The sequence below is a fragment of the Pelobates fuscus genome, chromosome 5 (genome assembly GCF_036172605.1).
Source record: "Pelobates fuscus isolate aPelFus1 chromosome 5, aPelFus1.pri, whole genome shotgun sequence".
Classification (NCBI taxonomy): Eukaryota; Metazoa; Chordata; class Amphibia; order Anura; family Pelobatidae; genus Pelobates; species Pelobates fuscus.
In genome coordinates, this window is record NC_086321.1 from 359,086,041 (window position 1) to 359,099,331 (window position 13,291).

Sequence of the window (13,291 nt, forward strand, 5' to 3'; positions counted from 1 at the left end):
AATACATGTTTGTGTTCCTGACCCTAAAGTGTTCCTTTAATGTCAAAAAAATTACTTACATAGAATGTTTTTGTCAGAAGTAGATGAGCAATCACTCTTCCTATTTATTGCCTACTAACCAGACAATCTTATACATCTGTGCCTTAGTTGAATTCCTTTTAAATAAAGCACAGCTCCCCCTAGCATTTAGGGTTCATTACAATCAGTATGTTTTATAAAGTGCATTACCAGTGGCGTACATACCAGGGTCGCAGGGGTCGCGGCTGCGACCGGGCCCGGCCCATCAGGGGGCCCGGCCGCCCCTGCGACCCGGTATGTAGCCACTGGGCCAGCCTCTTCTCCTGGGGGACCCTAGAGCCGGCCACCTCCGGGCCCCCCCGAGGCTGGCCCTGCTGCCACCCGGCTGGCCGGTCCTGCGGGCGCGCGAGGGAGCACTCTCCCCTGAGTGCTTCCTCTTCAGCTCCCTCGCGCACCGCGTAGGGATGCCGGCGCCGGAAGATGACGTCATCTTCCGGCGCCGGTATCCGTACGTGGCGCGCGAGGGAGCTGAAGAGGAAGCACTCAGGGGAGAGTGCTCCCTCGCGCGCCCGCCAGCCTGACTGCCCGCCGGGTGACCGGACCCCCAGGAGCCCAGCAGCACCACTGGACCCCAGGGAATCCCCTCAGCACTCCAAAAGGTAAGGAGGCTGAGGGGATTAAATACAAAAAAACGTTAGTGTGTGTTAGTGTGTGAGTGTTAGTGTGTGTGTGTAAGTGTTAGTGTGAGTGTTAGTGTGAGTGTGAGTGTTAGTGTTAGTGTTAGTGTGTGTGTGTGTGAGAGTGTTAGTGTGTGTTAGTGTTAGTGTTTGTGTCTGCTAGTGAGTGTCAGTGAGTGTGTTACTGTGTGTGTCTGTTACTGTGTGTGTTTGTGTGTGTGTTTGTGTGTGTGTTAGAGTGTGTGTGTCTGCTAGTGTCAGTGAGTGAGTGTGTGTCTGCTAGTGAGTGTCAGTGATTGTGTTACTGTGTGTGTCTGTTACTGAGTGTGTTTGTGTGTGTGTTAGTGAGTCTGTTTGATGTCTGTTAGTGAGTGTGTGTTTGTCAGTGAGAGTGTATGTTTTGTAAGTGAGTGTGTATGTATGTCTGTCGCTGAGTGTGTCTCTGTCAGTAAATGTGTGTGTCTGTTAGCTAGTGTGTATGCGTCTGTTCGTGAGAGTGTGTGTGTGTCTTCAGCACTTACCTTTCTCCAGCGCCGGACTCCCTTGGCGCAGGGGAACCCTCCGCCTCTCAGCTCCGAATGCGCATGCGCGGCAAGAGCCGCGCACGCATTCAAACCGCCCATAGGAAAGCATTACTCAATGCTTTTCTATGGACGTTCAGTGTCTTAGAATCGCGGAAGCGCCTCTAGCGGCTGTCAGTGAGACAGCCACTAGAGGCTGGATTAACCCTCAGTGAAACATAGCAGTTTCTCTGAAACTGCTATGTTTTCAGCTGCAGGGTTAAAACCAGAGGGACCTGACACCCAGACCACTTCATTGAGCTGATGTGATCTGGGTGTCTGTAGTGGTCCTTTAAGTGTGTGCATCTGTATGCACTGGCGTACATACCGCGGTCGCAGGGTTCGCAGCCCTGCAACCCCTGCGACCAGGTGCCCGCCGCAATGTGTTGCGGCCCCGGTCCGCCAGAGTAAGCGCGGGGGGTTGGGGGGGGCCCACGGATAAATTTTCGCACCGGGGCCCCATGGGTCATGTGTACGCCACTGTGCATTACCAATTTATATGCATTTACCTTTCTGCTTCCTTTTCAAAATGGTACATTTATATCAAATAATAATGGTTTGTGGGTTTAAAATATTCCCACGTATTATTTTTATTTCTGTGTGTATTAAAAACATATGACTCTAAATACTTCTCTCATGTGCCATGGTGAAAAAAAGCCACATATCTCAAAAATTGTATAATAGAACCAATCCACACGAACAAAGAGGATTTGAGAAGCAGGTATTAGCTCCGTAAGAGGCTAATGTATTTTCCTTTTTTTTTTCTTAACCAAGCCACCATTTATTGCAGATTTATATCAGAGGTTTTGGACAGAACTTAAAAACTGCAACAATGTGGTTTGTTATTGCAATACAAGCAACATAACCATTTGCAGAAAACACAATGAGAGGGCAAAAGCAGGGCAGGACTGGCCCAGCGGGATACCGGGAAATTTCCTGGTGGGCCGGCATACTATCGGGATGGTGTGCGGCCACCTAGTGCGCACCGGCCCGTGGGTCACACAGCCCAATTACACAGTAACCGCAGGAGGGGATGCGCTCCCCTCCTGGCGGTCACAGAGTGTAGCGTGGCCGATCAGGCAGACCGCGGTAGAGTGTAACGAGAATATACCCCTACACGCAGGATCCAGCTAAATAGAAGACAACACAGAGGAGAGATACGTCTACCGGACCTTAGAATGGCCGGACTCAACGTATATAGGAGAAGTACAGAGTCAGGAACGATCCGAGGTCAAGGGCACAAAGAGACAGCGTAAACGAGAACTAGCCGGGGTCTGGTACACAGGAATCAGCAAGCCGGCAAACAGAACAGACAAGGATAAAACGAAAACGAAGTCAGAATACAAAGCCAAGGTCAAATACGGAGGAACACAACTGAACACAACAAGCGCTAAAGGGAACTGAAACAGAAACCAGTATAGGGCAAGGAACTAAGGGAAAAGGGTAAGTATAAGTAGCTTCCAAACTAATGTGATTGGCTCCTGTCACTTCCACACCCCCAAAAGGTAAGTGTATGGGGTGAGTGGCATGACAGGGGCCAATGGGAGCCTTTTTGCAATTTAGGCTCCCACTGTCTCTTTAAGAGCGCGCCCGAGACTCGCGGCGCGCTCTTAGATTCAGGCGGGACACGTGACCGCATCTCGCGGTCACTGCCCGCCTTCCTGTTAGGAGAGTCGGATGAGCCGCGCGCCGGCCCCCGGATAAGGTAAGTAACGCTACATAGAGGAGCTTCTGTTCCCCTACCCGGTCTGACAGGAAGTGTTAAGAGAAAGCACATGACTGCTTCCTGTCAGACCAGGTAGGGCAACAGAAGCTCCTCTTCCGCGGTCTGCCTGCTCGACCATGCTACAGCAAGGTACAGGGAGAGCGGTGGTAGGAGGCTATAATTGGACACATGGGGGCTGGGAGGCAATATGGACACATGGGGGGGGGGGCTACTGAGACACATGGAAGGGCTAATGAGACACATACAAGGCTGGGAGGGAGGTAATGGGAAAATGGGGGGCTAATGAGATTCATGGAAGGGCCGGGGGGCTAATGAGATACCTGGGGGGCTAATAAGACACAGAGTGGCTAAGAAAGATGAACAAAAGACACTCAGAGGGACTGGGAAAGGGGAGAATGAGACACGCAGAGGAGCTGTGGGGAAAGAGACTCACAGAAGGGCTGGGGAAGGGGAGAATGAAACACACAGAGGAGCTGTGGCCTGGAAAAGAGACTAACAGAAGGGCTGGGGAAGGGGAGAAAGAGACAAAGGGGCTGGGGCTAAGAGCCACATGAAAGGGGCTTGTGGGAGAAAGACACAAACAAAGGGTATCTTCACTTGTGTCTCCTACTCTCCCTGTAATTTAGAGTTGACCAATGAGAGAAAGGCTTCGTATTAAAGGGACACTATAGTCACCACAACTTCTACAGTTTACAGTTTACTGGTTCTGGTGTCTATAGCTTGCCCCTGTAGGCTGAGCACTGTAAATGCTACCATTTCATAGAAAAGGCAATGTTTACATTGCTGCCTAGGAACATCTCTAGTGACAGTCACTCAGACAGCCACTAGAGCTTCTACCTAGTGCAGTGCTGCACAGTGTGCAGCACCTATGTTGAGCATCTACACTCTCTGCGTGGAGCTGCTGAACGCTCCCCATAGAGATGCATTGATGCAATGCATCTCTATGAGGAGATGCTGATTGGTGTGGTGAAGCACTGAGTTTTGCCACACATGCGCAATAGCCTCCCAATGCTTTCCTATGGGAATTGAATTGGTGTTGACTGAGATCATTCAGTTGTCAGCCCAAGAGCACACTCTTGTTACTTCAAAATGAGCAAGATAACATTTTTTTTTTTTTACTGCTGTGCAATAGCATACATTCACAATTGCAGTCCAATTACCAAACTGGACCAGTCCAATTCCTTAATATGTCAAGGTAGTTGTACTGAAACATTGGTTATATGCAAATGCAGGTCTGCTTTCAACAAATCTGCTCTTTTGTTTATTAAAACAAATATATACATATATATATATATATATATATATATATATATATATATATATATATATACATATATATATATATATATATATATATATATATATTTGCTGTGCAAGATAATACATACAGTCTTGTCATGCACCAACAGCAGTTGAGAAGAAAGTCATAGTGCATAGTTTACATGTGGTAGGACATTCAGCAGTTACATGCACATTTTTTAAAGAGGTTATGTTACATACTTATCTATACTTGGCTTTAAAGGTAAGCTTACTAATACATGAGAGAGCTTGGCATGTGGGTATATAGATGTCACATAACAAAACTAAATCCAACAAGTTGAGGTTCGCTGGGACTGAACATCATAGGGCTGCACATAGGTAGTGGAAGGACAGAGAAACTGGCATAAGGTGTGCCATAGTAAAACTTGGAGTGGTAGAGAATTAGAGAGAGAGATAGCAATATGGTACCTAAACGTTGGACCTGAATTAGCTATATACTGCACAATATGGAACTATCATGACATATACAATATGTTCAGGTTTCTCAGCCTACACCCACAGCATGGAGAGTGCTGCTGGCTTGATAGATGTGGCATGAGTCTCTTGTGTTGTCTCCCCGCCAGCCCCAGTTACCAGCGCACTCCTGAGCACCTGTGCTATCAGTCCCACAGCATATTGCTGCTAGAGCTCGGAGTCCCCCGGTATGTTGTCTTCTCACGTGTGGGTGGCGTGGTGTTCGCATGGGGGGAGGAGGGGGGGAGAGGGGCAAAGCTTTGATGGGGTAGTTCCTGCTGGGAAATAGTGTGGCACACCGTTGGTCTAGGTCTGTGGCATAGAGACTTTTGTTGGGTTGCCCGCCTTTTCTTCCCCGCCATCCAAGCCGCACCATTGCCCTGTTCAGTAGCCCCGGGCAGCTGTATGGTAACACGTGAGGTTAGTGCCGGTGGAGCCTCCTCAACAGTGCCCCCATGAAGATAGAGCTTGGCCCAGAAGGCAGTGAACAGACTGTCAAACCTTTCCTCAAGAGAGGGTTGCAGAGAGCTGGTCAAGGGGTTAAACGTGGCGTCTGCCATGATATTCCTTGCTGGTCCGGCGGTTGCAGGTATGTCACTATTGGAGCTTTGTTGCTGAGTCGCAGGCTTTGGTTGCCGGGATATCCCTCACCGGCGGGGGGACAGTGTGTTGGGGAGACCTCCAGGCGATTGGGCCGCAGTCAGTGAAGGGATTGGCCACCTCACTCACGCCGTCTGAGTAGGCCTCAGGTCTATCCCCGGGAAGAAGCCGCCAGTTTCGGTCGAGAAACCTGTCGCTTGTTGCCGCAGTTGTCGACCCCCGTCTCTGGATCTTTTGAGCAGGCAAGATTTAATGCTTTTGCTTTAATTGTGGCTGACTATGAGTAGTTTAGCACGGAGCTCTCAGAAATGCGACCGTTCGGCACGGCTGCTAGGTGCCACCCCCTCTTTTGTTTATTTTGAAGCTCTATGAGTGCTTTCTTTCATGTTTGAGTGATAGTTTTCAGTTTTAAGGTAGTGAATCTGTTGTAGTTTTCAATTTGACAAATACCTTCCAAAACAAAGGTTTTTAAGGTTCTTCACAGACGCTGGAATTTGTTGAAACAGTAAACCATATTAAATCACAGACTGACAAATGTACCAATTTATAAATACAGTAGAGTATAAAAATTGAAGTTACTGGATTTTGTCAAATATAGGAACTACAGATAAAGGAGAGAAACAACATCTGTCTACAGTAGCCATGGACTGACTTGTTGTGATATCTATACTTTTATATCTGTTTAACAAAGACACTTCTATAGCTTCACAGAAAATTAGAGATTTTAAGCTCTTCACTTAAATTAAATGATCTACTTCCTTCACCAGGCAACAGGGTATCCTCATAAAGAGGGTACTGTCCTTAGCATAAAGATGCAGTCCTGAAAAGAAGGTATACATACACAATCTGAAGACATTGCCTGCAACTGTAGCTATCTGTTCTCTGTTTGAAGGGACTGTCTCCAATCCGAGAGAGCTGTCTTAAAACTATACTAATAAGGAGCACTTTCCTGGAATGCCTACTCAATATATAACACACAGAGTCCATTCTTCCAGAGGCAGTTTGGAACTCAGCAGTGATTGTTGCAATTGAGATGGGATAATTTTTACACGCCACTCTCTTTAGCATTCAGTGATCCCGTTATGTAAGCTCGTACTGCAAAGTACTTGGTGATTGAGTTGTCATTGCGCCTAGACATTTCCACTTTTAAAATAACAGTGCTCACTGTTGTCTGTTGATGCTCGAGCAGTTGACGTGTTGGAAACGTGCCATCCTATGACAGTGAAAATTGCATGGCTGGGTGCCATGTTTATCAAGAAGAGAAAACTTAATACGTTACCTATGTCCACAGAAATGTTACTGCACTATGGACTAAGCCCAGTGTAAGAGCACTTAGTGTCTCATTATCCCTAGAAGATGTGTTTCAAAATGGGACAACTTTTACAGTGGGTGATCGTTAAAATACCTTAATGCTTATTTTTAGGACAAAAAGGTGCAAAATACAAACAGGCTAATAATGGTGAAACACAGTGAAGGCAGCCGCTCGAACAGATGACTCACCAATCCTCTAACATACAAATAAAACAGACATACATAAAGACATCCCTACATGCAATAGAGGGTGCCAGACACAAGTGCCAAACGTTTTGTACAATTACCAATATGGTATGAGAAATCTCACTCTGGTATTAATCCACTGAGATGAAGATATTCCTGTGCATAGGGAAAATAAGTGCAGTATAAAAATATGCTACAAGAGAAATAAGTAAAAACACTCACAAACTAAAATGCACGAATACAAAGAGATGTGAAAATCAAGCAATGCTACTAAGGGCTCAATCTCAACTCTAACTGGTAGATTTCTTTCTACAATGATATATATATATATATATATATATATATATATATATATATATATATAGTCAATCTTTCTTTTCTGAGACATATAGCTATGTGAATAGTAGCCTTTTGATTAAAACGAATGGTGGCTATAACTCAGTGTTGGTGAGAAAAATAAAATAAAACAACGTGATGTTAGTGTGATGGTGGGCATGTCAGCGATAAAACAGAGAATGGGGAGAAACTAGGTTAGGTGGTTATAACTGATAATTAATCGTCTCATTTTCGTTTATAACTAAATCAAGAGTGTGAACATGCTAGGTAGTCGTGTCAAGACTAAGAACAAAGACATGTCCCAAACATCCTAGGTGAAGCTGTCTAGGTTACATGGCTTATAAGCATATAGGTAAGCTTTGATGTGACCTGGTGAAGGTTTATCGTGTCTGCTGTTCACATATGAAGGGTGTGAGTTTATCCCTTTCTACATTTGACGTGTTGCTTGGTATGAAGTACCCTAGGGTATGTAAGCATATATACTCAGCCTAGGCATCCCCAGCCCACCCACCAGCTCGCAGCATGGGACTGTTAGGTATAATGTGCCTATCGGTTAATGTGAACTGCTCATAAATCTAATATATAACTATGCTGCTTATCCCTCTGTAACTGTCATATGAGTAAATCAACTATATACATCTAGCAAGGGTAACGGGCCTAGCAGTTTGTCTGTCAGGGTGCTCAGCCCGCGCCACAGGGTTAGATGGTGTTATGGCGTTAGGAAGCCAGTCCATCATGCCATGGGGGGGAACCCCATCGGCTCCCTGCTTGATTGGAGATCCACATTATTCCACCAGGATGTCCTCTCTGGCCGTATGGTCATCTGACTTCCCCTTTTGCAATCCGCCGCCAGCGGGTCGTGGACTCGTTGCGCCCGAGTACCACGTGTCTTCGACCTGAGGCCTTAACGGGAGCTTGTGCCATTGGACCATTGATCCCATCATCAGGATCATTGGCCCAGGGTTCCACCCTGTCCTGGTCTTCGCCCTAGGTGTATGGTTGGCGAAGGAGAGGTACCTCCAGGTGAGCACCTAGCCCAGAAGAAGAGTGTGCAGCCAAGACACCAGCGCTGTCCACTTGGATGGCGGGTTGTGTTGGATGGTGAGGGCTTTGCACCAGATGATTCTCCGTTTCTGACGAGTGCTTTGTGGTAAGGTTTGCCGACTAAAGCTGTGTGACAGGGATCGTATATTATAAAACAATAGTGCCTTCCACAGCTAAATAAAGTGATCCAACTGCAATAAATATAGTGGTTTATACAAACAAAGTGGATGAATGAATAAATTCACTTCCCTTTAAGGATAATAAACCTGAAGATTTCCTCAGCATAATCTTCAAAAATAACCAGTGTATACAAATAGGGAATATCCTGTCAGGGGAACAAATGGCACAACATAGTGCAAAACTGTGTGTTTAAATGATTTAAATTTGTATCAAATGACCACTCACAATTGTAGGAAGTAATAAAACCTTCAATGTGTTTTTTGTAGATACAGGTCTGTTTGTGATCTTGAGCTTTCAATGTCTCAAAATGAGAAAAAAAAGCAAGCAAACCAATTATAAGGCAACCAAGATAAAGTGCACAATGCAAATTTATTAACTTACATTCAAGTTATCATAAGCAGATATGGATGTCAGCATGAAAGGCGTAGGCGTCTGCTCTGCACAAGATGCAATCAGGCTCCAGAACGCTGCACAGATCTTGTCGAAGTCGGCTTGGAATTTGGCTTCCCAGTCAGTCACAAGTAGTTTCCCTGCTGCATCAGCCATTTGGTTGTGGCTTGGAGGTAAGACATGGCAGCACAGGCTGATAGGATGCCTGTATTACACAACCTCTTCTTCCCCAGGGTGGACCACGATAACCTCCACCGGCCCATGGGGGGTGTGGGGGGGGGTTGGGTTTGGCTGTAGTACCCTAGCAGTCCCAGACTGGAAGATCGGCCATTTCCTCACACCAGATGAGTAGGCCGCAAGAGCTGATTCTGGCCTCGGGTCGGTGGACATGACTCCCGAGTCGCTTGGGAGGACTTCCCTCCAGTATGTAGTGATTAAGTGGTCACTTTGGTAGCTTCTTGGGGGTTGCACCTCAATCTTATACCATGCTTCGCTTGGGGTATGTGAGGAGGTCGCCACAAACACGTCCGTCGGCCATGCTGGTTAGGCCCCGCCCAAAGATATATTGTTAAAGCATGCTCTTATGTGAAAGATTCTGCCCAAATTATGAGAGATGTATATTCTACAGATTGAATTTTAATTAGGAAATTATTGAATTTATTCTAAGAACTTTTTTTATTACCTCTAGACCTGCAGGACAGCCATGGGCACCTGGTTCGTTCCTAGCTATGCAAATATTTTTGTAGCAGATTGGAAGTCATAAAGCTCTGGCTTGGAAATCCCTTTAGTGTGAACCTGGTGCTATGGAAACAATGTATACATCCTAATTATTTGGGAATTTCCTTGATTTTGTTAATTTAATTCATATGGGTTAAAATTCACGACAGAAATGGAGAAGACAAATCAATTATTTAGATTTAACATATTTTAATAAAGAGGGGAGAGTGTGCAATAAAACCTATTTTAAACCCATGCGTGGGAATGTTTTGTTTTTAAAACTCCATTTGCCGTCACCTAAATTGGTTAAAACATATTCCAAAAGGCCTATAAATTAGAAATTTTAGAGAGCAAGTACATGTTTTAAATAAGAAGTTTTTAAATAGACATTATACTGAGGATTTTTTAATTGAAACACAGAATTAGGTTGATAATTTTAAAAGTTAAGTAATACTAAGAGATAAAAAGAAGGGAAATAGAATGTGTGCTTGTAATTTCGACATAGCATCTTTAACCAAATATGATAACATACATATATGGCAAATAAAAGGCAAATATAATTAAGAAAGCAATCAATAAACATTGGCCTGTTTTAAAACGGGATACCTTTTTAAAAGGGATTTTACCTGAAAAATCCAGTATAATTTACACAAAAAAAACCCAGAGAATTTAAAAATTATCCTATCACCATGTGTATTACCAAAAAATAAGTAAGATGATAATTCCTAAGAAAATAATTTTTCTAAATCAGAAACCTAAAGATTCCCCAGAAATGTAAATTCCAAGCAAAGAGAAAGGTAACTAGTTTTAATATTTTTACCACAAGAAACAATTTTAAAATTAATAACTTAATCAATGGTCATGGTATTCAGTATGTGAGGAGGACCGTCAGGACATTACATGACAGATTGATAGCACATTTTTGTGGTATAAATAGGAAGAATATAAACACAGTGAATCTAGATATTGTGAATGTAAAGAAATAGATTTTAACCATTTTACTTGTATAGGAATAGACAAAGGGGTCCATATCGGTGAGATGTTGCAAAATCCTTTGCCAAGGAAAAATACTGAATGGATTTTTAAACTAAAATTGTAGTATCTTCAGGCTTTAATACTGATTTAGATATATTGGTATTTACAGATTGATATTTCAAGTTATTTATATTTCATATATTTTAATTATGTGTATTAATTCCGTCTTTTTAAAATATTTTTATTATGTATATTAATTTAACGACTTTTTAAATATATTTTGTTTATTTACAACTGGGTATTATTATCATTGGTATATATTTTTCAGATCTGATCTTCTCGATATATTGTGGAATACAAATTATTTACATTGATTTACATTTATTAGAATCTTCCTGCTTCTTATACTTTTTGTGATCTTTTGGTTACAGGAAATTGTTGTATATTTGTATTATGACACTGTACATCATCACCCCTTTTACAGACTGAGTATTGCATATACCTTGTAGTTGCTGACTTTTTGTCCTGTTTCCATAGTCAAATCTGAGATGAAATGTATTGGTGCGGATATGAGTTGTTGATAACGTTTCTTTGTGGACCATGGTGTTTTGCACATGCACAATCGCACGTCTCAGACGTCAGTCTTGAGACGCTTTTCAGATATGACGCATATAGTAACAATAAAGTTTATTTGCATTCCACGCTGGGTAATACATGCACGGCAACCCCAGATGCCAAGACTGGAAGGCGGGACCGATATGTGCAAGTGCCGGATCACAAAGGCGCGAAAAGACCACATATTTAAATGGATAAGCCTGCCACAGATGACAACTCCGGAGGAAGTCCAAAGATTAAAAGGACAAAACACGTTGAGCTAATGACAAGGTCCCCCAACAGATGATCTATTTTTGGAGAAGAACTGGGCATACTTACTTGAACTCAGTATGCTGAAGATAGAAGAGACGCTTATCTTCCAGTTAGAGCGGTGGTATTGAACCCTTAGTTTTGTTAATGGTAACTATATAGAAGCTCTTGGAACTGGTGTCCGGCGCCCTCTATTATTTGCAGGGTTGCCTATATGAACGTTTGTTTTATTAGATTTCTCTGACAATCTTACCTTTTACCTAACCCTAGACAAAGTAGGCTGTCTCTAATAACTAGCAAAAAACGGGTCGCAAGAGTATTCTGAGAACGGACAGCAACTGAAATAGCCTGCTCTTCGGTGGGTGCCCGCTCAGAACTCAAGCTGGTTTTAGCTCATCTTGTGCCATTACAGAGAGAACATCTCTGAAACATATCAGACTGGTCCCACTCATACGGGCAGTCCAGATCCGAAATGCCAGCAAGTTCCCTCTGCACGAGAGACACAGCAACCCCAGACGATCGTTTCAGCCTTGTTAGGCATCATCAGTGAGGCATAGCTGATATTTCTCTAGGCACCGTGAGCAAGGGGTCCACTTCTGGATTACCCTTTAGATTAATGGAGAGCAAAAAATGGGTCGCAAGAGTATTCTGAGAACGGACAGCAACTGAAATAGCCTGCCCTTCGTTGGGTCCCCGCTCAGAACTCAAGCTGTCTCTAATAACTAGCCTAATAATTGCAAAACTGGGCCAAAAGTAATAAAGCTGCATTGGTGTTGGAGACTTTTGTAATTCTGATTTGAATTTCGATACAATCTTAAATTCAGAGAATAACTCTGGGTCATTCTCCATGCAGGGCAACACTCTTTTAGAGTGTAATAACTTGCGAGAGATATGACTCTCCCCTGAGTTGTGCCAAGCAGCCAAGTACATCCTGGCCTTTTAGAAACATATTTAGCCTTGAAGCAAACTCTCTCTATTAAGTCAATCTCTTGTATGGACCATTTTAACATCTCCAGTGCCATCTGATGGCCATCAATGAATATTCTTTAATTTAAAAATTTAGGTTTTCTGGTGTATAGCTGACTTCTCGTCGGACATTTATTTGAATTAATATATTTTTTACAATCACTTAAAGCAGCTCTGTTACCCTCAACCCCCACAACAAAAATGAGCATAAAGATAACATAAAGATACAAGTTGTATGAAATGCTCAGAAACATTGTGTTGAAATTTCACTGAAATTGCAAACCAGTCAAACGGTATCATAAGACAAAGTAGAGATTACTTTGCCTAATGCATTTTCCGTACACTTAACAAAAAGGCAGAGGTACCACTAGCAATCTTTGTCAAGCCCCCAGCCATCACTAGTGACTGCTACAGGGAAAAAGGTTCAGTCTGTTGTGGTTCCCACAGGATCCGTCTTCATAGACATCAGTGGTGTTCTCTCGCACATGCGCACATTTTTTTGGGGGGGGGGGCATACAAACTGAACCTGGTAAAAACCTTTGAAATGTAAACAAAGGAGAATTCTACCTGCATGAAGTCAAGAGTGCTATCAACTTTTCAACAGCTTCTTCATTGTCACATGGACACAATATCTGGCGGATAACTAGCAGAGTGACCTTAAAGGAAAACTGTGACACTTTGTTTTATCATCATTAACGGGGAAAAAAAAAGATTACACATATAACAGACTCTGTATGTATTATTTTGTAATGTACAAATATATACACCAGTGCATCTCGCAACCTTGTTCTTTGGGACAAGACATTGTCAATGGTCTTTGGTTATAAGTACAGGTCGACAAAACCGTGCTGTCGCTGGGCTTTTTAAAAATTCACTACGTGATCTTTTAAAGGACAACTGTTACCTCAACACTATCTTTTAACACGATCATCAAGGAAATGGATTCTGTGTTAAATTGAGTATATTAT